The sequence below is a fragment of the Thamnophis sirtalis genome, unplaced genomic scaffold (genome assembly GCF_051295495.1).
Source record: "Thamnophis sirtalis isolate CommonGarterSnake01/CBP01778 unplaced genomic scaffold, rThaSir2_p1.2 scaffold_3, whole genome shotgun sequence".
In the NCBI taxonomy this organism is placed as follows: domain Eukaryota; kingdom Metazoa; phylum Chordata; class Lepidosauria; order Squamata; family Natricidae; genus Thamnophis; species Thamnophis sirtalis.
In genome coordinates, this window is record NW_028261383.1 from 20,322,907 (window position 1) to 20,350,742 (window position 27,836).

General features: G+C 41.2%; 1 pseudogene; it reads right to left on the reverse strand.

The window, feature by feature from the left end:
* Nucleotides 1-27,503, reverse strand: part of LOC106540003 (uncharacterized) — a 113,594-nt pseudogene extending 86,091 nt beyond the window's left edge.
* Nucleotides 27,504-27,836: the final 333 nt, after the last annotated feature.

A 27,836-nucleotide genomic window follows, 5' to 3' on the forward strand; every position in this document is an offset into this window, starting at 1 on the left:
AAACCAGTTGGTCAGCACGCACATGCGCGTTGGAGCTGACAGGGCAACGCCTCATGCGCCCTCAGAAATGGCTTTGCGTGCCACCTGCGGCACATGGGCCATAGGTTCACCATCATGGGAATAGACTGTGCATAGGTATAACTAGATACAGGGATGTGTGTGTGTGTGTGTGTGTGTGTGTGTGCGCACGCGCATGTGCACATGTGCACATGTGCGTATGTGTCCTGATCAGTGCACACTTGAGAACCTCATGGCATTGCAATAGAATTCCATTAATGTTGATAGTTTCTGGGCAAGTGTCAAACCTGGAAGCCATCTATTACTGTACATTTGGGCGTTTGGGGGTGCCACATTTCCTACTGTGGGAAAATGGGAGGGGGATTATATGGAGTATGGGAAATATATAGTCAAAATAGCATTCTTTTCTCAGAGAGTCAAGGACATCTTGCCCTGCAACTGCGATGATGTAACTGGGAAGGCTCTCTAGTTTTGGGCAGTGCTTGATTGGGCCATGTTGATGAACACGTGGGTACTGGGCAGGGGACTTGAACTTTCACTTGGGTGGGGAAAACCTAGAAAAATCTCAGATCCGGGTTTTCCCAGATGTGCCAATATGACATCCCTAATAAAATGGAACTTTGAGGAATCTCAAACCTCAGAGTCTTCTTTCATTGGGGGTATTACTTGGAATCCTGACACCAAGATCTGTTTAACTTGCACATATTTTTAACTTCTATTTAAAAATTTTATGTCATATGGTAGGCGTTATTTTAATTGTGATGCTTCTGACACAAACAAACAAACATTTTCCTAACACATTTTCTTGGCATTTCTTTTTTTTCTGCTCAGTCTCTGCCTCAGTCCAAATGTGTAGAAAGTTGTCATCCTGGATATGTCAAGCGGGCTCGAGAAGGAGAGCCAGTTTGCTGCTATGACTGCATTCCTTGTCCAGAGGGAACCATTTCCACTCAGGAAGGTGGGTGACACCAAAAAGGGCAGGCCTGGGGATGTAAATTCATCCAGAGCATTTTCATGAACATGCATGTCAAAAGACAGATTGAATTAGCTGTTTGCTTGCTTATTTTCAAACCACACAATAGCTTATCTAAAGATAGTGAGGGAGAGCCTGCATTGAAATAGAATAGGCAAGCTTTATAATTGCCAGAGAAAATATCCTGCATTTTAGTTTGGATGTTTCCTTCCATGTTTACCCTTCTAGGAATATCTGAGGTTTTTTTAAAAAAAAAAAAATCTTGGGGAATTGTCCTAGATCCCCTTCAGATTGTTTTAATGTGTTCAACATAACAATAAGTGGAAGGAGTCAATGGCCCACAATGAGATGGTGTGGACAATTATGGGTGCACTTCATGACACCCATACTATCAGCAGTGGGTTTCACAGCTTCTTACCACTAGTTCGCCGTGCTTCACGGGTGCACATGCCCCTTTCACACATGTGCCTGGCCTCAAAAATATGCCTAAATAGGATGGCGGGTGCATGGGTGGGGCATAGAGATGTGGTGCATGGGTAGGCCCACCCACGATTTCTGCTACCAGTTCGGGCAAACCAATCCGAACCAGCTGAATACCACCTCTGCATTCTATATTTGATCCCTGTACCCATTCCAGATTATTTGCAGGTTTTATTTTCTCTGCCAGCCAACTAGATTTCACAACTATGAGTCCAGTATATTAAGGAGTGGCAACTGATAAGACTTAGAAAGTTTTCCTAGAAATATTAACTGCTTCATTATTTACTTCTACTTTTGTAGATTCTTATGAAGGTTCTGATCATTATTGATTTCCTAATCATTTAGGTCTTAGGACTTCCACAATTTCACAGATTATTAGAAATATAGCTATTTTTTTAGAAAATGTTATTCTTTTTATCTTCTTTCTATTGAGATTTTATGAAATGCATCTTGAAAATGCTCCTGGCATTGGTTGTTGTCCCAAGAAGGTATTTCTTGAAAGACGAAAGGATAGAATATTAAAGAAAAGTTGTTGTTTTTTGTTTTCTCAGATATGGAAAAATGCACCAACTGTCCAGATAATAAATATCCAAATGTGAACCAAGTCCAATGTATTCCCAAAGTTCTGTCTTTCTTATCTTATGAAGAACACCTGGCCATCATCCTGGTCTCTTTTGCCCTGCTCATGTTCTTAACCACAGACTTTGTCTTAATCATTTTCATTAAACACAGAGAAACTCCCATTGTCAAAGCTAACAACCGGGATCTCTCTTACATCCTCCTGGTCTCCCTCCAGCTTTGCTTCTTGTCTTCTCTTCTCTTCATTGGTCAGCCAAGGAAAATTACATGCCTTCTTCGACAAATGGTTTTCAGCATCATCTTCTCAGTTGCCGTTTCTTCTCTCTTGGCCAAAACAATCACAGTGGTGCTGGCTTTCCTAGCCACAAAACCAGGAAACCAGATGAAGAGATGGTTGGGGAAGAGCTTGGCCAACTCCATCATCCTTTTTTGCTCTGTTGTCCAAATTATCATCTGCTCCATCTGGCTGGGAGTTTCCCCCCCATTCCCTGACTTTGACATCCACTCCCAGCCTGGAGTAATCAACCTGCAATGCAATGAAGGATCTGTTGTCATGTTTTACATCACCCTCAGCTACATGGGCTTCCTGGCTGCCATCTGCTTCACAGTAGCTTTCCTGGCCAGGAATCTCCCTGGGGCCTTCAATGAAGCCAAGCTGATCACTTTCAGCATGCTGGTCTTTTGCAGTGTCTGGATCTCCTTCCTTCCTACCTACCTGAGCACCAAAGGGAAATACATGGTGGCTGTGCAGGTCTTCTCCATCTTGGCCTCCAGTGCTGGTCTGTTGGGCTGCATCTTCATCCCCAAGTGCTACATTATTATTGTAAGGCCAGACCTGAATACAAAGGAACAGCTAACTGCCAGAATAAATGTAAAAACATGAGTCATAACACCATTATGATATTGGAAGAATTGTATCTGAAAGAAGATACTATGTCCACTAAGATTATATGAAGTAGTCAAAGAAAATTAGATGTAAATGACTGGAATATTTGTAACTCTCTTCCCTTTCTTCTCAATAAATCTTTCTAAAGAGAACTCCAAGAAAATTACATAGAGAATTTTGGTGTTCTGCAACTACCAATGACTTTATCAGACTTTAATAATTAATTTTAAGAATTAATTTAAGTACCTATTCCCACTGACAGCGGTTAATAGTCTATCTGCATGTGATAGAGTGCGTTTGAGTGTCTGTAAAAAACAGTCAATATTTTAATGGTGGGAGCCAATCTGCAACCACATTATATGTTAGTCTCCATGACAATGATTGGAAGCTTATCCCTGTTTGAATTTTAAGAAGGGCTTGTCTGTGAAAGGCTGGTCAAAATGTCCAGAGAAAGAAACCTAGAAATTGTCCACAAGGAGAAGATCAAAAGGACCCTGTATATAGACAGCCACATTATTTATTGCATGTTCGGGGGGGTGGCAGAAGCATTAAAAACTGCACATTTATCCAGACCCAAGGAGATGAGTAAGGATGGCAACTGTTAGGAATATAATTGGCAATATATATGGGTTGGCAATATATAAATCATTTAACAATGCTGTACCTGTTTCTTTAAATCATACTGTAAAATGTGATTGGTTGCTGTTTTCCTCAATCGGCCATAAGAGGGAGCCAGAATGACTGTCAGCTCTCTGTTTTGTTAGATGCTGGGCTGATCTGATCTGAGTGTTTTGGAAACTGGCTGTTAGAAAGTGCCGTGAGCTATTGTAAGTTTTGCAACTGCTAGCAAATTTTGAGTACCAGACTGTTTGTATGACTATGTACTATGATATTTGGATTATCCCTTAACTGAAAGACATTGATGACTGACTGTCTTATCCGTGTATGACTTGGACTGTTTGATGGACTCTGATACCTCTATTTCCACGAAAGTAAAAGCCTACGCAAACTGCAGTGTCTCTGTATGCTGGTTTGTGTGTTCTCCAACACAACTCTCACAATACTTCTCTGAACATACTTGCTCTCCCAATGGGGAGCTTACCTAACAGGAACGTCTGGAGGGCAATGAACATGTAACCATGGCAGGAATTCTGCTTTCCAACCACACAAATTTGTGATCATATGATTTAAGCTTCTTCCATCACACCAAATAGGAAGAGACATTCAGCCATCTCACAAATTTTAATGAGAATATATGCTGGGCACTATCATAATGGAGTCTGGTGGACTTATATAGCAATTGTACTTAGACTTATATACTGCTTCACAGTGCTTTACAGCCCTTTCTAAGTGTTACAGAGTCAGCCTACTGCCCCCCAACAATCTGGGTCCTCATTTTAGCCATCTCAGAAGGATGGAAGGTTGAGTCAATCTTGAGCCTGGTGAAAATCGAACTGCCAGCAGTCAGCAGTTAGCAGAATTAACCTGCTAGAATTAAGTGCCACCAACTTAGAATGTCACCAGCTTCATATGTCTATGGAGATTCTCAGTCATCCAGGTCATGGTTGTCCTGAAGGTGTTTTTTTTCAAGGGGCATCTGGACTTTTTCTTTGAAGACGTTTCGTTTCTCATCCAAGAAGCTTCTGACCGAATGGAGGGGAATGGAAGGATTTATATTCTTTGAAAACAGCTGGTCATTTGCATTTTTAAGCAAGTCATTAAGGCCACCTGGAGGTTTATCTGTGTCATTAAAATAAACCTCCAGGTGGCCTTAATGACTTGCTAAAAGAATGCAAAGGACCAGCTGTTTGTAAGGAGTATAAATCCTTCCATTCCCCACCATCCAGTCAGAGCTGAAGAAGCTTCTTGGATGAGAAGAGAAAAGCCTTCAAAGAAAAACAAGGAAGTCCAGTTGCCTCTTGAAAAAAGCATCTTTGGGACACCAACTCCACAGCTTTGAATGACCTTTCCAAATGGCCTATGTAGATAATTTACCACACTGAAGATCAGCAGAAGCCATTAAATGGGTGTTGAACTATTTTGCTCTAGCGTACTTTTCTGGGTAAGACCCGACAGGAACAATCACAAGGGCTACAGAATAGTGCCCCCAGTGATATACATCATCTGTGACTTTTCATTAACGTGTCTTTATCCAGCTACCCTTTTGCAGATGGAGCCTCAAAGGAGTTAGAGATCTCCAGAGGAGAAGTTGCTTCCCTCTGTAATTTTCACAGTTCTGGTTTTTGAGATCTCTTCTGCTTTTGCTTCCTTTTGATGTAAACATCTGACTGAAGAAACATGAAAGAGATCTTGCACCCAAAAGGGATAAATGCCTCAGGTCACACCCTGTGTGGCACAAGTTAAGGGACAAGCAGGGGCTCTGCTTTTGAGTATCTCTTTCTCTCCTTTTCATCCAAAGCTCAGTTTGTCTCTATCTTAATCAGGAAAGTCACTGGCATTGCCACCTTGGGAGAGTGCTTTAGATTCCTCTAGCTCTTTTTATTGTTCTTTTTGAGAAACACGAAGGGGTTTCATTCAGCCCTAAGAATAATGGGCCTCCTGATTCTGCTTCTAATACCACTGATGTCCCAGTCAGTCCCTGGGAAGGTTAGAACGAAGTGCCCACTGAGTTTGGAGGATGGGAAAAGACCATGGAGCTGTTACAGGCCAGGAGACCATCTCATTACTATGATCACCACTGCAACCAAAATGTTTCATACAGCAGCCTTGCCTTTCAATAAGGCTCCTTCTAGCCAGTCTCGTGCGTAAGTCATTCAGTGTGATGGAGTTGCATTTCCCTCCTTTTGCAGTTCTAACACTCTCCTTCTTGTCTTCTTATTTCACTTCTGCCTGTATTGCAGGTCAAGTCTAATCTCTTGAATCATTTTGATTTCCAGCGCTGCTCTCTCTTTTCTCTTATTTTGTGGAGAAAGCTCAAATCCAATGATGGGGGAGAGAGAAGGAGAGAAAGCCCTGGAAAAAAAAGTCTAGATTATATACCATTTCCCAGTCCAATTCTGAATTCATCAGTTGAATACTGACATTTTTTTTAAAAAAAAGTAATGGTTATTGTAGTTTCCCCTTCCCCACCTAATGTCCATGTTTTTATAATTGTTCATTCATATTACATAGCTGATCCTTATAGGAAGAGAGGATGACTTGATTTTCTGGGTCACTTATGAACCATCTCTTCCTATTGTGATGGTCCTACTTTAATGATTGAGTGATGTTGAGACCTGGTTACTGGGCAGATGAAAATTACTACTGCTACAAAAGATATTGCGTTTGTGATTAGAAGAAGCTATCTAACTACCATCTTTCCAACATTCATTAAAATTAAAGGGCGCTGGTTCACTATCTTTTGCATCTGATTTTGGGTCACTGTTAGCTTAAGACTCAGAAGGGTTGTGGAGACAAAGAGGGTTGCATTGGGTAAATATTTTATTATTGTGGTCAATGATGATGTTGATAACATGATCACCTTCTTTTTACATTAGTTTACCTTTTGATGTGGAAAGAATAGTACGCTACATTTTTAATATTCAAGTGGCCAACAAGACTCCCTGGCTTCCACAAAATCTCACACTCGGCTACAACATCCATGACAACTATATGAACACACTTGGCACTTCAGAGGCCTTGCTGGACATTCTCTCCACTGGAGAAGCCAATGTTCCCAACTACAGCTGTGGAAGGAAGGACAACATTTTGGCTCTTGTTGATGGAGCTGCTGATGACATCTCCAGCCAGATGTCAACATTAGGCAGCCCCTTCAAGGTCCCTCAGGTTTGTATGTGGTTTTTTTTCTATAGGTAAATTGACTAGAATGATGGGTGGGTGAGCAATAGATCCAACCATAATGTCAGGGTTCCAAGTAACACCCCCAATGAAATAAGACTCTGAGGTTTGAAGGCCCTCAAAGTTCCATTTTATTAGAGATGTCATATTGGCACATCTGGGAAACCCCAAATCTGAAAGCTTCCAGGTTTTGTGAGGGGTCTGTTGATACTTTCATAACCCTCTTTTTGACCTGTGCAGTGTGAAGGTCTTCGATGGAAGGCAAGTTGGCAGTAATTGCTTTTTTCTGCAGTTCTGATTATCTATTGAAGTCTGTATCTGTCTTGTTTGGTTGCAGAGCCAAACCAGACAGTTATGGAGGTGCACATGAGAGACTCAATGATTCCTCTGTAGAACAGAATCAGCAGCTCTTTGGGCAGTTTGAGCTTTCTGAGTTGGCGCAGAAAGAACATTCTTTGTTGTGCTTTTTGATGATGATTTTTGATGTTAGGTGTCTATTTTAAGTTTTGAGATATGATATAATCTAGAAATTTGAAGGTCTCCACTGTTGATACCGTGTTGTCTAGTATTGTAAGAGATAGTAGTATAGGAGGGTTTCAAATCAAATAGTCAATCAAACCCAATCAAATAATCTCAGAAATATTTTTGGATTGGATAAAAGAATTTATCTCCTACTCTCACAATAGTGGTGTAGAACAAATTAGATAGAACAAATTATAGAAATTACAAATTGATAATTTATATAATTTGTTCTATATCTAAAATCTGGATATAGAATCATTGGTGTAAAATTAAACTGGCAGACTTCCAAAATTCTGCCATTTAGAACAGAAAAAAAATACAATTCAAGACCCCTTGAATTGCACAACTGACAGATTATACTAGGAGAATAAGCTAAAAATATTTCTACATAAAGAATCAGGAATATTGAATGCAGAAAAATTCAGCAATTTTCAGTCAGGATAGCACATTGAAATGGATCAGGCACCAGAAACGGATCGGCCAAATTGGCAAGCATTTAAATGTAGCAATGTCTAAACATTTTAGAGCAATATTAAATGAAACAAGAGTTGAGCACTGAACACAATGGTTAAATATGGAAAATTAAACCAAGTCCTTAATAATAAGCAGACTTGTATTTGCAAATCAAGAGATAGACATATTTATCATTTAATTCTCAAATGTATAAGAAAGTGAGAGATCAATACTTTGGACTGCAAATGTGAGAAATTACCTGTTGGGATCTGTATATTAAGCAACATATTTCCTGGGAGATCAAAATTAAAACAAAAACATATAATATGGCTCTTTATTTGAACAAAATATTTCAGTTGAAATATATACATATTTGTGTCAACTCCTAAAGTTGCCATAGTGAGGGAAGGGGGGAGTGCATTCGACACATACTTCCAGCTGAAGTTGAACCTCAGATTACCGCAGCAGGCTTCGGAGGGGTGCACCTCATTGGGGAATGTGATTTATGACACAGACTGAGGGGAGGGAAAGAGTAGGGGTAAAGTTCAACTAAGGCTAAGATCTGACTGCAAAAAGATCTTGCCAAAATTAATGCTCCTAATAAATGACTAATTTTCTTTTGAGGTTTGGTCCAAAACTCATGAATCAATTAGGGCATTTTTTGGAAACCTGACAGTTGGTCTGATTGTGGTTAATAGTATGGATGAAACAGAAATATGATTTGCATTCTTTATTTATTTTTTAACCTTGTTTTCTTTTATATTGTTGTATGCAGACTTGTTAATGTTATTTTTTCTTAATCCTGTATCTTCATATGACTTAATTAACAAAAAAAAAACATTGGAATATGTTTATGAGAACCAAATTGCATTTCTTTAAAGCTAATAATTTGGAACTGATCTGACCGCAACATTCTTCATGGCTTTTTCAGATGAATTTTGAATTATTTTCAGAGTCGCTGCATGATAAAAGTCATTTGCCATTTTACCACTCCCTCTTCCCCAAAAAAGGCTTCTTCTACACAGAAATTGTCCAAGTGCTCCTGCATTTCAGATGGACCTTAATTGGCCTTTTTGCTTCAGACACAGAGAATGGAGAGGATTTCATGAGGATTTTGACTCCTATGCTTGTCAGGAATGGCATCTGTGCTGTTATATCACAACAAATCTCAAGGACTGGAAACAGAGCACCCCTCCGGGCAGCCTTCTCTAAGTGGAGACAAGTCAATGTCTTTGTTCATTTCCTAGAATATCAGGGGATTTGGGACAGACTCCTTACTTTCCAGTTAATATTTATGCGTCTGCCAGGACCCATTGAAGGGAAAGTCTGGATCACAACAGTCATTGGATTAAATCCATTGAAACACAGACTTCTCAAATACGTGAAAACTGCCTTTACCCTTGGTTTTGAGACAAAGCAATTGGCAATAAAGGATTTCTATAAACCCAATTTCTTTATGTACCCACAATCATTTCACTGTTCTTTTTCAAAAAAGGCCGCTTCTGTCAAAGGACGGAGAAGATGCACTGAGGAAATACCACTGGAGACCAAACAGAAAATAAACACGATTCGGAAGCACAATTTCCACCATTTTTACAGTGTCATTAAAACTCTGGCCTATGCCTTGAATGCGGCGTATTCCTCTAGATCCAGGAGGAGAAGGAAGGAAGGCAAAAAGACATTGGGAGCTTCAAGGCTGCAGCCATGGCAGGTATGAGGTCCTGGCAAGTATCCATGCAACTTAATTTACTTTGAGAAGGAAGCCAAAGGAGAAGAAGGGGTACCATCTCAACCTTCCTGTGCTACAAGAGGCCAAAAGATTTGGCCAAAGCAATCACTCAGGTCATAATATTCCAAAGAGTGGGAGCTATGCTGGATAAAGTTTGAACACAGTTGAATCTAAATAGGATATATGCATGATTTTAAAAAAATCCTATGTGTGTAGTTTCACAACTAACATCTTAGAATTTTATCTTTATAAATCTGAAGCAGTCTCTCAGACCATCTAGCTCCGTGATGGCAAACCTATGGCACACGTGCCAGATGTGGCACACAGAGCCCTTTCTCTGGGCACATGTGCCATCGCCAGCTGGTCTTCACATGTGCATGCGCACCGGAAACCGGAAGACCAGCTGGTCGATGCGCACATGCACGCCAGGCAGCTGCTCTTCCAGTTTCTGGTGCACATGTGCACATCAGTGGTGGGTTTCAAAATTTTTTAGAACCTCTTCTGTACAGGGACATGCAGTCAGGGGAGGCAGGGGAGGCAGAGCCTCACCACTGTCATCATGAAAAGAAAAAAAATGTAAAAGGAAAAAGGCTGAGCTAGTTGCTGCCAGAATCACCATGGATGACTCTGCTTAGTGCTTAACTGTTTAAAAAAGCCTCTAAAAAGGTGCCCTCTACAGGAGGCGGCAGGAGAACGAGGTGCCTCATCTAGTCTGACTTTATGATCACTCGAGCAGAGCTAAGTAAGGGTTAAAAGCCAAAAAATTCCTGACATAGATGAGGCACATCGTTCTCCTGCCTCCTGTAGAGGGCATTTTTTAAGAAGCTTTTTAGAGGCTCTGGCAGCAACTAGCTTAGCCTGACCTCAGAGCTCATGCCTTTTTCCTTTTTCCTTTTTTTTCTTTTCATGATGGCAGGCAAGAGCAGAGTTGAAATCCTCTCTGAAACAGCTGGAAAAGGTACATGTGTGGGTCGGATGGAGGGGGAGGAATTCAAAAGTTTTATTGCATGCAGAGCTACGTTGCCTTTTCAAATACACACACACACACACACACATACACACACACACACACACACACACACACACACAGAGCTGGATAAAAGTATATAAGCCCACCTTCACTGATTACAAGTTTGAAAAGGCAACGTGACTCCACCTGCAATCAAAGGCTTGGATCGGAAGGCAGCAGGGGAATGGGGGTATTGGAAATCAAGCCATTGGAAAATATATCCAATCCAACTTCTGTGTTTGTGTTTGTGTTTGTGTTTGTGTTTGTTTGAGAGTGAGTGAGTGAGAGAGGGATCCAACTTCTCTGTGTGCGTGTGTCTGTTTGAGAGAGAGGGGAGGGAGGGAGAGAGGGAGGATGGAGGGGGAGGGAGAAGAAAAAGAATGAAGGAAAACTTTTTCGCAAAGGAGAAAAACAAATGCTGTCACTTTAAATCGGAACTGAGCATGCCTGGCTGTGGAATTCTGGGAGTTGAAGTCCACAAGTCTAAAAAAATTTGAAACCCCCATGTCAGTGCTTCACCAGCCATAAACCTTACCGCACATCACTGCTTCTGTAGGTGTGGCTTGCTTTGTGGGAGTGGCCTGCCGGCCATGTGACTGGGTGGGAATGGCTTGCTGGCCATGTGATCAGGTGGGAGTCGCTTGGCAGTCATGTGATCAGGTGGGTGTGGCCAACTTGTAAAATGGGGTGAAACTCACTTAACAACGCTCTTGCTTAGCAACCAAAATGTTGGCTCAGAAACTCTGGCATTTGAAGCACGCAAATCTTAAAGCTGTCAAGTTACAAGACCCTTGCACCCCTAACCCTTTAGAAAAAAACCCCAGGGGTGTTCAAACTTGACAGCTTTAAGACCTGTGGACTTCAACTCCCAGAATTCCTCCTCTCACTCTTTATCTTGATGATGTGTGAACAGGCGGGGGGAAAGAGCTGGAACCGGTTCTAAATGGCACTGTAGATTTGTGGAAACTCTTCTATTTGAAGAGGTTAGAACTGGCAGAAACCCACCCCTGGTGCACATTCTGATTTCAGCACTCAGTGCCAAAAAGGTTCACCAACACTGAACTAGCACAACCCCCTTCCTTCTTTAGGAATCCCAGTTAAAGCATTTTTGACTGGCGGCTGCTCAGTCTTTGCATTAAGACAATCAGTGAAGGGGAGACTGAACTTGTCTTGTACACTGGCTCAGCACTTAAACTCAGCACTTAAAAATGTTCTCTTAATGTAGTCTTTCAATAAAATAGAATTAGCTAATTGGTCATGATTTCCACTTGGTCTACCTGAGAGAAAATTAGCCTGACAACTTTCTTCTTGACAAATCCATGCTTTCTGGCAATCACCCTGTGTCCCCCCCCCCCCCCCCCGCAGGAGCTTATAAATATTATCTTTGTTTCTTTGTCCAATTTATTTGAAACCTTCTCTACAATATTCCTTGCAACTGACAAATTTTGTCAGTTATATTTTTTTCAGAACATGTATTGTTGGTATGATTGGAAAAAAAAAATTTGAACCTTTCTTTTTCAGTTTGGAAGATAAGTGTAAAGGGTGTTCTCCCATCTAAGAGTATTTGCAAGTTAGGAGAAGGATTCAGATGAAAAAAGACAACAAGGGATAAGTTACTGACAACTGTTTTTTTAAAATTCCCATTGCAGTTCCACCCCTTCCTGAAGAAAAATGAGTTTTGCAATATTTCTGACATAAAACTGTACTTGGACCAAAATGGTGATTTAAGAGCTGATCTGAAGATCTCAAGCTGGATATTTTTCCCCAAGAGCGACCCCATCATAGGGAAACTGATAACTTTTGAAAAACAGAAACTTATCATCATCCAAAATCATCTGTTACAGCTAAAATTTCACAATAAGGTAGAAGAAATATTGGTGTGTCCCCCCCCTCCCTTTTTCCAAAGTTCTGACCCATTTTAATTGGGGTAAGATTCAAGGTACTAATTATACAGAGCCGAGGTGGCGCAGTGGTTAGAGTGCAGCACTGCAGGCTACTGCTAGATCAGCAGGTCAGCGGTTCAAATCTCACCGGCTCAGGGTTGACTCAGCCTTCCATCCTTCCGAGGTGGGTAAAATGAGGACCCAGATTGTTGGGGGCAATATGCTGACTCTCTGTAAACCGCTTAGAGAGGCCTGAAAGGCCTATGAAGCGGTATATAAGTCTACTGCTATTGCTATTGCTATTGCTATTGCTATGACCTAATTAAAGTTGACTAATTAAAATTGACTAATTAAAGCGCTCCATGGCTTAGGCCCAGGGTACCTGCGAAACCACCTACTGCCACCGGTAGCATCCCATCGTCCAGTGCGATCCCACAGAGTTGGCCTCCTCAGGGTGTCGTCGGCCAGACAGTGTCAGCTAGCGACCCCCACAGGGAGATCCTTCTCTGTGGGAGCGCCTTCCCTCTGGAATGAGCTGTCCCCGGAGCTTCGTATAATCCCCGGCCTCCGATCCTTCCGATGCACTCTAAAAAGTTGGCTTTTCCAGCAAGCCAGCCTGGCCTGAACAAAACAAAATAAATTATTGGTCATTGTTAATTTTAATTTTAATTTTTTTTAAAAAAATGTTATTGTCAATTCTAATTGGGTTTGTTTCGGTTATTCTATTTAATTTTTTTAAACTTTTGTATTATGTGTTTCTTTTAATGTTGTACGCCACCCTGAGTCCTTGGGAGAAGGCCGGCATATAAATCTAATAAACCTAAACCATGTACCATGGCTTAATGTTGAAATGGAGAAATTCTGGGGAAATGGTAAGAGAGACCTTCATTGCCAGCCTTGCTTGCCCCTTGTCCTCAAATAGCAAAGAATAAGGCAATTCTGTGGACCAGTCCTTGAGTTCAGGTTTGGACCGAATCTGTTGAAATGGAATTCTGGATGGAAGTCCTTTTCTCTGTCAATGGTATCATCTGATTCCATTCCAAGATGGGAGAAAGGCACTGGAAATAACATGGAGGCTAATTGAAAAGAAGGATTCCATTTATTGGTGAGCAGAACCAGCATATGGTTCTGGGACAGCTGACAAATTGAAAGGCTGCTGGGGTTGTGCAATGTAGTGAGCTGTGTCTTTTGCTATTCTGCTGAGGTGGGGGGGGGAGTTAATCCTATTATGTCCTAAAGTATTGTCCTTTATTTGTATGCCGCCCTTTTCCCTGGGGGGACTCAGGGCGGCTCACAATTCAAAAAGGGGGGGGGGGGAAGACAAACAGTATTCCACATGAAGACAATACAACATATTAAAAGAGAGCACAACAGTCACACAGTCACACAATTCGGGTGGGGTTAGAATCTTAACCCCAGGCCAGCCGGGACAGCCAGGTCTTTAAAGCGGCGTGGAAGGACTGAAGGGTGGTGAGGGTCCGAATCTCCATGGGGAGTTCGTTCCAGAGGGTCGGAGCAGCCACCGAGAAGGCTCTCCTCCGGGTAGTTGCCAGTCTGCACTGGCTAGAAGATGGAATTCGGAGGAGGCCTAATCGATGCGATCGGATCGGTCTAGTGGAGGTAATTGGCAGTTGGCGGTCTCTCAAGTACCCAGGCCCACTACCATGAAGGGCTTTGTAGGTGATGAGTAGCACCTTGAAGCGCACCCAGAGATCAACAGGTAAGGTCATGTCCTGTTCTTAGAATTTGGGTGGAGGAGAGGGATATAGATTTTAATCCCATCAGTGAGGGTGAAGGTGTTTTGTTTGTGAATAGGCTGGCCCAGTGTTTCTCAATGGGTACAAAATATCCATCTCTAAAGACTTCAGGCATCTGCTGGAGCATGTTAAGAAAGACTGTGTCAGCCTCTGCTTTGCTACTGCTTCAGCTGCCATTGAAACGGGGAGGGGGGGCATGGTATTTGGGAGGGGACTCATTGTTGTGCTGGAGGAAGATTCTAGATTTTGACCGGACCACCTTACTGCGCATGTGGAGGAGGAGTGTTTCCAGCCAAGGCCAACGGACCAGCATTCCAACCTGGTGATGCCTTTCGAAGTTATCTCACGCCTGACATTTGGGAGAATTATGATTGGACTGTGCATGGGATGCCAAGGGGAGGGGAATGAATTATACAATATATTATTCGCTTTCGCGCCTAAATAACCAGTCTTAGCTTTGCTACGCTTCTATTCATTTATAATTAGTAAAAATACACTTCATTTCAACAAATGGTGTCTGGTGGTTTCCTTTCCTGATTTGTGAATGAAGAAAGGCTTTCTGCCTTTAAAAACATGTTTCTCCATATAATATTCTGCATCTCTTAATATTTCCCAAAATATGTCATTCTCTAGGACTGGGTGTGTGTGCACGTGATTACTCCTTACAATGGGAAATAAGCTTTGAAATTAGGATTGACCTAGTCCTGGCTGAGGCCAATATCCCATGAAAGAGCAGGGCAAGATTCTTTTAACCAATCCGGACCCTACTGGGATAAAAGGAATAGGTTTTTTTGCTCTTTCAGATCGTATGGAATCATAATGGTCTGATGTGAGATAAAGCCCAGACCCAGAAAACAGGAGCACTGAAATATAACTTTGACTCAGAGAAAAGACTTTCCTAATACCTGAAATAAAGATGGACAATTTGCAATCTGCTTAGATTTGCCCTTTGACATGTAAGGGGGCATCTCATCTGAAAAACCCCTGAATGCAATAGTTCGTCTTGATTGTTAGCTGCCTCAAGTCTCTCGGGGGGGGGGAGGAGGCTTCAAATTTAGCTAATAATAAATTTGTTTTTTTCTTTCCACGCCTGCTGAGGTGATTTAATTGCAGTTCTTCAACAGAAAGGATCTTTTCTTGAATACCTAACTGGGCTTTAGTAATATCGCTTTCCAATACAAGGTTGACATTCATGTCCCATGTGCTTCAGCAGAAGGGGCCTTTTTGAGGGACATGGTCTCATGGTCTCACCTCTAGCTCACCTCAGTACGGTTCTAGAAACTGAGCAGTGACTTTTAGTCTTATTTCAAGAACGTGCTAGCATAGCTATCATGTTTTCTTTCAAATTCCTTGTTTTTCTGCTTAGTCTCTTCCTCAGTCCAAATGTGTGGAAAATTGTCATCCTGGATTTGTCAAGTGGAAGCGAGAAGGAGAGCCAATTTGCTGCTATGACTGTGTTCCTTGCCCAGAGGGGACCATCTCCATTCAGGAAAGTGGGTGAGACCAAAAAAAGGGCAGGCCTTGTAGAAGTGGATTCATCCAGAGCATTTTCATAAAAGTGCAAGTTAAAAAACAGATTAATGCTCAACTGTTTTCTTGTTTATTTCCAAAATGCACAATTTCTTATCTAAAGCAAAGAATAGACCTTGAAGAAGACTGTAGTAAGAGATAGAAGACAGACTCGCTAAGCTTTACTACTGCCAGAGAAAATATTTCTTCTGCTTTTTAGTTTGGATCTTTCCACCACATTTATCTAAAAACATCGGAGTTCTTTGAAACAACAAATTTTCTTAGGTCCACTTTCTGGCAGGATTGTTGCAATTCACTCTACATAAGCTTCCCCTTCAATATCACTGGAAAGTGTCACTGGTTCACAATGAGGTAGTGAGGAAAATTATGAATGCAAATAATTATACCCAATATTAACACTGGTTCCTGTAGTCATTCCATATTATTTGGAGGACTGCCTTTCTCCGCCAACCAACTAAATTTCGCAGGGTAGACTTCCTCTGAGTTCACTATAGAGTTTTAAGAAGTGCCAGCTAGAAGGACAGAGGAAGCATGCCTAGAAACATAAACTGTTTCATTTTTTACCTCTAATAATGTAGCTTCCTATGAAGGCTTTGCTCATAACAATGGAAATCTTTGTGTCCAAGAACTTTCCCCAGGTTGAATGACCTTAGCAATGTACAGAGAGGCAGAGGCAAGGCAGACAGAGACAGAGAGACAAACAAATATACACATACACACAAACATACACAGAGATTATATTCTTTGTTTTGGTTCAACTGTTAAAAATGTTTCTTTGATAATACTTGTGCTATTAGCTGTTGTCGCAAGAAGGTGTTTCTTGAAATGTAAAAGGACAGAATGTTAAATAAATATTGCCTTTTCATTTTCTCAGATACAGAAAAATGTATCAAGTGTCTGAATGATAAATATCCAAATGTCGACCGGGTCCAATGTATCCCCAAACTTACATCTTTCCTGTCTTATGAAGAACATCTGGGCATCATCCTTGTGTCTTTTGCCCTACTCTTATTCTTAACCACAGACCTTGTTTTAATCATATTCATTAAATATAGAGAAACTCCCATTGTCAAAGTCAACAACCGGGACCTCTCCTACATCCTCCTGGTCTCCCTCCAGCTTTGCTTTTTGTCTTCTTTTCTCTTCATTGGTCACCCAAGGAAGGCCACCTGCTTTCTACGACAAACAGTGTTCAGCATTGTTTTCTCAGTTGCCGTTTCTTCACTCTTGGCCAAAACCATCATGGTGGTGCTGGCTTTCCTAGCCACAAAACCAGGAAATCAAGTGAAGAGATGGTTGGGGAAGAGCTTGGCCAACTCCATCATCTTTTCTTGTTCTTCCATCCAACTTATTGTCTGCTCCATCTGGCTTGGAGTTTCTCCCCCATTCCCTGACTCTGATTTCCACTCCCAACCTGGAATGATCATCTTGCAATGCAATGAGGGCTCTGTGGTCATGTTCTACATCACTCTCAGCTATCTAGGCTTTTTGGCTGCAATCTGTTTTACTGTGGCTTTCCTGGCCAGGAATCTCCCTGGGGCCTTCAATGAAGCTAAGCTGATCACTTTCAGCATGCTGCTCTTCTGCAGTGTCTGGGTGACTTTTGTGCCCACCTACCTGAGCACCAAAGGGAAATATATGGTGGCTGTGCAGGTCTTCTCCATCTTGGCCTCCAATGCTGGTCTGCTGGGCTGCATCTTCATCCCCAAGTGCTATATTATCATTCTGAGGCCAGACCTGAATACAAAGGATCAGCTTACAACCAGAAGAATTGTAGAAATGTGAGACAGGGAATGTCATCTCTCAACATGTTCCATCAGATTAAACATAGAAAATAATCCAAAAGTACTCCATACATGAACTGGGCCAATGATTTTGCTTGATATAATTAAAGGGAACCTAGAAAATATTTTCTCCATCCTAGTTCAGTAGAATTGCACTATGGCCACTGGACTCTTTGGAGCAATCAAGGCAGTATATCTGTCCTGTGCCCTTAGCCCAGCTAATCCTGAAATTCCACCCCCAGGTTTTTGAAACACATCATTTCTCTAATGGGAATCTTGTGTCTAAGCCAGGAATAATTTTTTGAACTACAAGGACTCAAGAATTCAGAATCACCAGCTTGAGGAGTTGCAAGTAGAATATGCTGGATTATCCAACTGGCCTACTGCATTATTATGTAGAAGCTAAGCAAGAGAGGAATTAAAATACAGTGTCATAAGAGTTCTAGAAAATAATTCCTAATGAATGTGATGGTTGAACATTCCACGGTTTATGGGAAAGAGATAAGAGTGAGCATAAAACCCGATCAGATGTTGCAATAATTCCCATATCTCCCTGTTCTAATTGTGACAGCCATCATTCCACTATATTTAAAATGAAATAGCCCTTTCTTCTTTTAACACTTTGTATTCCTGTAAAATTTGCTGATTTTTCTTATATCAATGAAATAAGTTATTTGAGAACGATATCCAGAATTAATGTAAACCTCAAGAACATACTTGAAACAGAAAACCCATGAGAGCATTCATAATGGAATTCTACCTGTGTCTTCTCTGAAGTGTTCCTTTTCGTTGAATGCTGAAACTCTGAAGAATACCCAACTTCAAAAATTGCAACTTTATTTTCACTAACCTCCAACTGAAATTTAGCTTTCGTTGTTTTGGGTTAGTGGGTTAATAAAACAATATATTATTATGTTACCTATTTGTTATATTTTAACAGTGATATTTGCACCAGGAAACTGCCTGTCTCGCAGCTTCGACACTGCCTCCCCCCAGTCCCAGCCCCAACCTCCTCCTTCAGGCGGTGCCTCCTCCACAGGAGGTGGGATTATAACAGGTGGTGATTATAAGGTGTGCCAAGTGGTCACCAAAAGAGTGATTGACGCACAAGTGGATGGCGGTGGTGGGGTGCTCTGCAGATGATGGTAGAGAAGCAGAGCAGGAGCTTTAGATCCAGTTTGAGGAGGGGGAGAAAGATAAAAAGAGACAAAAGGGGAAAAAATTGAGAGCCCACCAGAAAGAGAGAGAGAGAGAGAGAGGGAGGGAGGGAGGGAGAGAGAGAGAGAGAGAGAGAGAGAGAGAGAGAGAGAGAGAGAGAGAGAGAGAGAAGGGAACAAAAAAGAAGAGAGCATGGCCTCTGCTCATTGGGGGAGGAAGTAGCCTGCTGCCTGGCAATGCCTTGGCTTTCCTGCCCAGTGAGTGGTGGGGGAGCTGCCCACCATCTGACCATCGGGTGAAGTGACCTCTTGCTCTCTCCACACCAGCCTTTGGTGAATTATCTCATGCACCTAGTTGTCCCTTATCGGAAAGCAGCCAGGGAGAGCTTTCCTACAGGGAATCACAGGCAGCAGGGGATGGCGGGAGACAAGGGTTGGGGTAGACCCAGCAGCGTATGGATACCTGGGGTATGTGGAGCCTATGGCAATGCAAGGCAGATGATGGGTCAGCTGGTGTGGGGGGCCCATGGTCGGTTGGCTGGGGTGGGGTTTCCAAGGTGAAGTAGCCACGGCAATGTGGCCGTGGCCAATTGTCCTGGACATGGGTCAGTCAAAGTTGAATTTTCCCTTGCTTTCTGGACAACTCTAGTCATTGCCCAGTTAAAGTCACAAGAGGATCGTGGAAGGTTGAGAAGTGGAATGGATGACATAGATGCAACAAGCCTCCCAACCTAAAATAGACTTGTTACTTTATACACGATCCTAAATGATGCTCTTATTTAGAAGTGAGAAGGGACATGAGATCAATCTCACAACACTTACTCTACAGAGGTGCCCTAGTTGTTTTCCCTGGTCACACATGGAAGATTGTGAATCCTATTGCTGAAACCAGGTTCTGTGGACATAAATGCAGGACCAGAAAACCAATAAACCATGCTCACTGCAATTATTATTTATTCAGTGCACACTGGAGGAATTTCTCTCCATAAAATAGTGGGAGACATAGACAAAAGGATGCACTCATCTTTATACATTTAAGAAAAGGGTGACAAATATATATGCATATTTAATAGATCATGTACGCATGAATATTCATAACTAGCAAGCCTTGGCTTATTTCCCAGCCCTACTATTACCCTGTTTCCCTGAAAATAAGACCTCCCCGGATAATAAGCCAATTGGGCTTTTGAGCGCATGCACTAAAATAAGCCCTCCCCTGAAAATAAGCCCTCCCTGAAAATATTGCAACATAGCAACAGCCTGTATATAACCATATATTTTTCTAGAAGCCCAAGGTCATCTTTTGTCTCCGCACCTCTGCACCTGACTGGAACCAGCTGGGTGGAGATGCCAGTGTGGAAGAAGAAGATTGGACCATGTGATGGATTTGTGGATGTGGGGACAAGATCCTGAAATTTCAACTGGGTGGGAATCTTAGGTAACTTCCAGAATTGGGATTCCACAGATGTGCTAAGATGTCTGACTTATTAAATTGGAACTTTAAGGATCGTTTTGCCTTGGACTGTGATTTAATTCTGCATGATACTTGGAACGCTAACATTACCGGGGACCTTTTGCATGTCAGGCGAAAGTGATAACCATTACACTACGGAAACAGCATAATGAAATAAGAGAGAGTGTGGCAGACCAAGGATCCTAAAAGGGATATAACTGCAGGCCTGACAGCAAGCTTAAGAGGATGTACTTAACCCGTTTCTTGTCTCATGGTGGTTATGAGAAATGTCTCTATCCTGGTGAAGTATAGCAATAGCAATAGCACTTATACTTATATATTGCTCCATTTGTGCTTTACAGCAACCTCTGAGCAATTTACAATGTCAGGATATTGCCCCCCTCCCCAATAATGTGGGTCCTAATTTTATTGACCTTGGAAGGATGGAAGGCTGTGTCAACCTTGAGCCAGTCAGGTTTGAACTCCGGACTGGGGTCACAGTTAGACTGCAATACTATTGCATTGCAATACTGCATTCTAACCACTGTGCCAGCATGGCTCTGATATGTATGTTGTGTGAACATCGTTCTTGCAAGAAGAAAATGAGCCCTAGCTTATTTCAGAGACAAGTTACTGTTCAACTTCTCTCCACAGAATTCACGTACTTCAAGGTTCCAATAATTCACTGATCCATTGACCAAGAAGTGCAACTTCAGAGAACAAATCAGTTGTTAAATTATTTGAATCCCGCCACTGAGCAAGGACCTCTGATCCTAGCTCCTACCCACAGTTCCCAAGTTTCAGCCTAGCTCATGAGGTTAGAAATATATGCAATTTATTTTCTTCACAGGCTAGCATGTCTTCTGTAGTTTCTGTCCAGAAAGGGTGTTGGGAGAGTGATGACTCAACACTGAAGTCATAAAGTTCTGAGGCTCTACAAGGATCATGATGTCATCTAACATCTGCAGAAATAACTGGGGAAGGTCCTTCAGAGTCTTGCCACAGGGGGTCATATGCATTTTCTTAACACCTAGCTCTACTGCCCTCAACTAATTTCAACAATGTCATAAAGAGAAAGAGCATGTTCACACAGACTTAGATTTCCCTATTCATTCCATCTAAAGGGGGGGGGCTCCTTCCCCCTCCCTTTGGGGGATCTCATCTCTTCTGCAGCTGTCTTATGCTAATATAACTATCTCATTTCTTATCCTGTGCTTCACTAGTTGCATAGCAATTTTAATCATTAATTTGTTTATTGTACTGCTTGATGATTATGTTAGAATTTAATTTCATTAATTCTGCACTATTCATAATTTATTTCATGTGATTTTAAATAATATATTTGTCAAATTGATGCAAAGGAAGCATTCAAGCCCAACAATAACTGCATTGAAAAAATAAATGTCGAGAACCCCAAGAAACAGTTTTAATATTACTTCCTTATTTTTACTATTAGATGTTCCTTCGTGTTTAGATCTGGCCTCAGGATGATAATGTAGCATTTGGGGAAGAAAATGCATCCCAGCAGTCCAGCACTGGAGGCCAAGATGGAGAAGACCTGCACAGTCACCATGTGTTTCCCTTTGGTGCTCAGGTAGGTGGGCAGGAAGGAGATCCAGACACAGCAGAAAACCAACATGCTGAAGGTGATCAGCTTGGCTTCATTGAAGGCCCCAGGAAGGTTCCTGGCCAGGAAAGCTACAATGAAGCAAATGGAAGCTAGGAAACACATATAGCCAAGGACAACATAAAACATGGTGACAGAGCCTTCATTGCACTGAAGGATGATTACTCCAGGTTGAGAGTGGAAGTCAGAGTCGGGGAAAGGAGAAGAAACTGCAAGCCAGATGGAGCAGATTATAATTTGGACAGCAGAACAAGAAAGGATGATGGCGTTGCCCAAGCTCTTCCTCAACCATCTTCTCACCCTGTTCCCTGGTTTTGTGGCCAGGAAGGCCAACACCACTGTGATTGTTTTGGCCAACATAGAAGACACAGCTACTGAGAAGACAATGCTGAACACAGGTTGTTGGAGAAGACATGTGGTTTTTCTTGGTTGTCCAATGAAGAAAAAGATTGACAAAAAACAAAGCAGGAGGGAAACCAGCAAGATGTAGGAGAGGTCACAGTTGTTGGTTTTGACAATGGGGGTTTCTCGGTATTTAAGAAATATGATTAAAACAAAGCCTGTGGTTAGGAACAAGAAAAGGGCAAAGGAGGTCAGGATAAGGCCAAGATGTTCATCATAGGAAAGAAAATTTCTTCTTTTGGGGACACATTGTATTTGGTTCTTGGTTGGAAATTGGTCATCTGGGCACTTGGTGCATTTTTCAGTATCTGAGAAAAAAATATTTCTTTTATATCTCTTTTCATATTTCAATTAAATCTTCTTTGGATGAGAGTTGATTCATATATAATGTTTGTCCGACTTTTAACTAATTTTAAACCAAATTTTAGACAGTTTGCAGTCTAGCAAAAAAGCCCCAAATATATACAACAATAAAAACAAGAACAAAAGGTAAACTCCCCAAAAGAGAGATTCCTAGCATCACACAACCATCCTTCACTTAGAGAACTCACCACAGGAAACAGGAAGTGACTACTGTATAAATAAGTCTCCTAAGTCCAGGAAACAGCAAGATGGTGCACAAGTAGAATCTATTTAAAGATTCCTCTAGACAAGGCTGCCCCCTGCATATCAAGCTGAAGCTGAGAGTCTAGGAGGACACATGCCAAATTTTGCACCATTTCCATCCAGGAGAATGTTACATCCAGAATGAGAGATAGTTTATCACTAGTCCCTGCAGGGCCAAAAAGAGAAGGCCACTCCGTCTTCCCAGAGTTGACTCAAAGTTGATTCCTCCTATCCAGATCCATACTACCTCAATGTGTTGGACCAGCATCACAACAATAACACCTGCCCAGTTATAGATGGTGTACTACCACACCTCATGGTTCCAAATGACCTCATCTAGCAGTTCTTTGTCAATGATAAAGAAGAAAGGAGAGAGACCGAAGACCTAAGAAATGGTCTATTGCAGAAACCTAGGGCCTGTTCTCTGTCCTTCAATAATATGAAACCATCAATGAAGAAAGGAGAACTTTTGGAAACCACTGCCTCCCACTCCAATCCCCAGTTATCCAGTTTGTTGTTCAGCTGACTCAGAAACAAACTCTGAATGTCACTTTTCAAACCTCCTTCTGAGCAGCTTTTCAATTTAAAGCAGGAGTCTCCAAAGTTTGCATCATTAAGACTTGTGAACTTCAACTTCCAGAATTCCACAGCCAGGCATGCTCAGTTTGGAGAGTCTGATTGTTTTTCTCCATTGCTGAATCTCCCGGCTGAAAAGTGAATTTCCTTCTAAAGCCTCTCTCTTTCCTTCTTTTTTTTCTCTCTTTCTTTCTCCCTTCCCTTCCTCCCTCCCTCCCTCTTTCTCTTTTACTTTTTTAATACTTTTTTATTTTCCATTTTTATAACATATAATTACATGTATACTATTACATAGCCAATATCCTATTGTATTAAGTAGTAATTACATCAGTTCCTCTTGTCATCAACGCCCAGAAAGATAAAAACCCATTATTAGCTCTTCTGCTCTCCATACACCTCTTTCTTCTACTTCTCTCCTACGTCCTTTCTTTCCCCCATCATCCTTTTCTACTCTACTTCCCCTTCCTTTCTCCTTCTCCTCTCTCTTCATAACACTCCTCCTTATCCTCCTCATCTTCCCCCCTTACCCTCTCTCCTATCCCTCTCTTCCTATCTTTCTTCTCTCCTCTGTTTCCCACTCTTCCTCTCATTCACTTGGTGTATTTCAGCTTCTGAGCAAACTCCATTCTATGTTGATGGTAATTATGCTTCTATATCAATATACTTAACATATCTTAGTTTTAAAGAAAAAATAAGAGAAGACAGTATACATGTGCAATCATATTACTTTAAAATCTAACACCCCTCGTCAAGCCTAATATACATCCCTCCCTCCCACCCTCCCCCCCAACCCCCCCCCCCAACCTTCCCTCCCCCGACTTCCCAGAACCCATACACGGTATAAATCTTTAACAAAAACCGTCTAAAATATATTGGAAAAAAGAATAAAAAAATGATAACAGCTTTACATTGAACTTAGCTCCTCCTTGCTAGGCTAACTTTAAACAATTTATATCATTCCTGATCTTAATCATAAGCTATCTGGAATTTCTTAGTCCCATATTTATTTTGTATATAATCGATGTTTTCTTTCTCTTTTACTTTTTAAAGCCTTTTTTCCCTGCTGGTTTGCCTGAACCAGCAGGGAAAAAATACTTTAATTTAAAAAAAAAAAAAAGCTTCTGATGATCGCGTGCCTCACAGCTGAGCCCGGCTATTGTCAGAAGCTTTTTTTTTTTACTTTTTAAAGGCTTTTCCCCCCTGCCGGTTCAGACAAACCGGCAGGGAACAAAGGCTTTAAAAAGCTAGGCTAGCGCGAATGCTGACTACCTGTGTATAGGCAGGACTGAGGAGGAGGCAGTTCTGTGGATCCACATGGCGAAGGTGAGGCAGGGCGAGCTTGGGAATGGGCAGGCGTGGCCAATCAGTGCAATAAAGATTGCTCTGAAGCAAAACCCAAGATGGCACCACCTAGGGTGCCACTGGGAGAACAGATTGGGGGCATGGCCAAACTACCATTACTACCAGTTTGGTCCCGTATGCCAGATTTCTAGTAGCTATTCGGCTTTACCGGACCGAATCAGTAGGAACTCACATCTGGTTTTGTACCTTAATACCAAACATGCCTTCAAAAAAACCTCTGAAAAAGTTTGGAGACTAGATGAAAGTTGTCTAGCACAGTTTGGTCCATGTATAAATTTCTGAAAAAGGTGTGCACTGCCCCTGCATTCAAACCAGATGATTATACCACTCTTACTTAGGAAAGAGGCATTTCTATTCCAAATATGGACTTGGCCCTCTGGAAATCTTTCAAAAGTTCGAGATCACCCAGTAAGAGGGATCCTATTCACTAGTTGTGTCTTGTGTAACACCTTGATGTATTCCATTCCTACAATCTTGCTTTTTTTAACAAAAAAGTTTCATTACTGTAATCTAGTTCTGGAACATTTAACTGCTTGTTTTATTGTTGTATGCTGCCAAACAACACTTTCTGTGAGATGGGTGACTGTATAAATTTGATAAATAAATAAATAAAATATTTTATATAAACCAAAAGAACATAGCAATAGCAGTAGACTTATATACCGCTTCATAGGGCTTTCAGCCCTCTCTAAGCGGTTTACAGAGAGTCAGCATATTGCCCCCAACAATCCGGGTCCTCATTTTACCCACCTCGGAAGGATGGAAGGCTGAGTCAACCCTGAGCCGGTGAGATTTGAACCGCTGAACTGCTGATCTAGCAGTAGCCTGCAGTGCTGCATTTAACCACTGCGCCACCTCGGCTCTTTCTATGAATTCCTAATGGAGTGGAAGAAGATAAATCAAGCTTTTATCCATCTTTGCACAGTATTTAGTTTCTGGAAGTGAGAAAATAAAGCAATGTATCTCCAGTATTGATTTAGCAACAATTTTAAATAATGAATGATTTCCACATTGGTATAAATAGATGAATCCAGTATGCTTTTCTTTTGGTGTCACCCACCTTCCTGTGTGGAGATGGTTCCTTCTGGACAAGGAATGCAGTCATAGCAGCAAATTGGCTCCCCTTCCCGAATCTGCTTGAAAAATCCAAGATGACAATTTTCCACACATTGGGACTGAGGCAGAGACTAAGCAAAAAAAACAAACAACAACAACAACAATGAATGCCAAAGAAATTGTATTATAACTCAACATCCAAGGAAATGCATGTAGACATGAGCATTACTAAGCAGTTTCTGGGCTTTACTTAGTTAAATATGAAATTTCTAATTCCAAATTGTTGTAGGAAATACAAGTACAGGCAGATTCTTCATTTGGTTCTTGCCTTTTACTTCTGGCATATCACATTGCAATAATGAACTTTTCTTCTTAATAAAGTCTGGCGGGATAGAATTGAGAAAACATTGAAACATTTAGTGACAATCAGTGGGTTCCTCCTTATGGCTATACTAACATGAATTCCTCCATTCTTTAAAGTATGATGATCCATTTTTACTAAAGATTGAAGTAAACTTTATTCTAAATGACCTATTCATTTCTATGGTATTAGACATTAAAAATACAGTGACATTTTTGATAAAGAAAGAAACTTCTCATCAGCACAAATGGGAAGGTTTCTTTTTTCCCCTTTGAAAGTTGTCCTAAAAAGTTTCCCAGTAAATATACGAAGGAAAAATTCCTTACAAATTAGGGTGGTCAATCTTAAAGGAGATGTTCTTTGTTTATTATTATTATATACTTTATTCATTAAACATGAAACTCACCCAACTGAACATTCAAAAATTCATTACAAATACCAATGACTGGTGCTAATGGTTGATACGGTTTGCTGCCAGCGTCCTAGGTATCAACCAAGTACCTTCTTAAAATATAAGATGTTCCGAGTAGTGCAGTTTTTTGCAGATCTGCTGGTGTTATTGCAGAAAGCTGCAATTTGTTGATGTTTCTTGTAAAATTCTTGTACATGATGCCAAGTGCCCCAATGATAATGGGTATCACTGTTACATGCTTCATCCATAGCCGTGTAGTTTCGATGGCCAGGTTGCGATATTTCATGATTTTTTCTAGTTCTTTTTCTTCAACTCTGGCATCTCCAGGAACAGCGATATCAATAAAATGTACACTTTGGCCCTCTACAACCGTGATATCTGGCGTATTGTGTTCCAAATGATGATCCTATTGTATTCGAAAGTCCCACAAGATCTTCACCTTCTCATTTTCGATAACTTTTTCCACTTTATGTTCCCATGGCTTTCTGGATCCAGGTAAATCATATTTTTTACATAATGACCAGTGGATTAATTTAGCAACTCGGTCATGTCTAGCTTTGCAATCAGTTTATGTGATTTTGCTGCATTCACATATTAAATGTGAAACAGTTTCGACTTTGTTATTGCAAAGTCGGCAGTTTGGGTCGTCAGTGGATTTTTGTATCTTTGCTTTCATGGCATTAGTTTGTAGTGCTTGTTCTTGAGCAGCCAGTATTAAACCTTCCGTTTCTTTCTTGGTAGTTCCCATCTTAAGCCATGTCCATGTCAAGTTGTCATCACATTTTCCTTCAATGTTTCTCAAGTGTTGTCCATGCAAAGCTTTGGTTTGCCATCTATTTAATCTGTCATTCAGCTGTTTTTCCTTATATTCTGCCTTTGTTTCTGTTGTTTTTATGCTATTCTCCGTTTTCACAGCCTGCAGCAATTTTTCTGTACTTTGGTTCACATAATCATTCAAACTTCATTTTTCTTCTTCTACAGTTTGATGGATTTGCAATAGCACCCTGCCCCCTATTTTTCTTGGCAGGTACAACCTGTCAATGTCACTTCGTGGTTGTAAAGTGTGATGCATATTTAAAAGTTTGTGTGTTTTCCGATCCAAGTTTTCCAGGTCAGCCAGAGTCCAGTTGATGATTCCAGCTGAGTAGCGTATCACTGGAACTGCCCATGTATTAATGGCCTTAATTATGTTTCCAGCATTCAGCTTTGATTTTAATATTTTGTGGACCCTCCTGATGTATTCCTTTTGCATTGACTCTTTAACTTTTCCATTCAAGATGTTATCTGCTTCCAATATGCCTAGGTACTTGTAACCATCATCCTTTGCTAATGCTTTCACTATATCTCCATTTCCCAGTTCTATTCCTTCTGTTTTTTCCATTTTTTCCTCGCCGCATAGATAATATAGCACATTCTTCAAGGC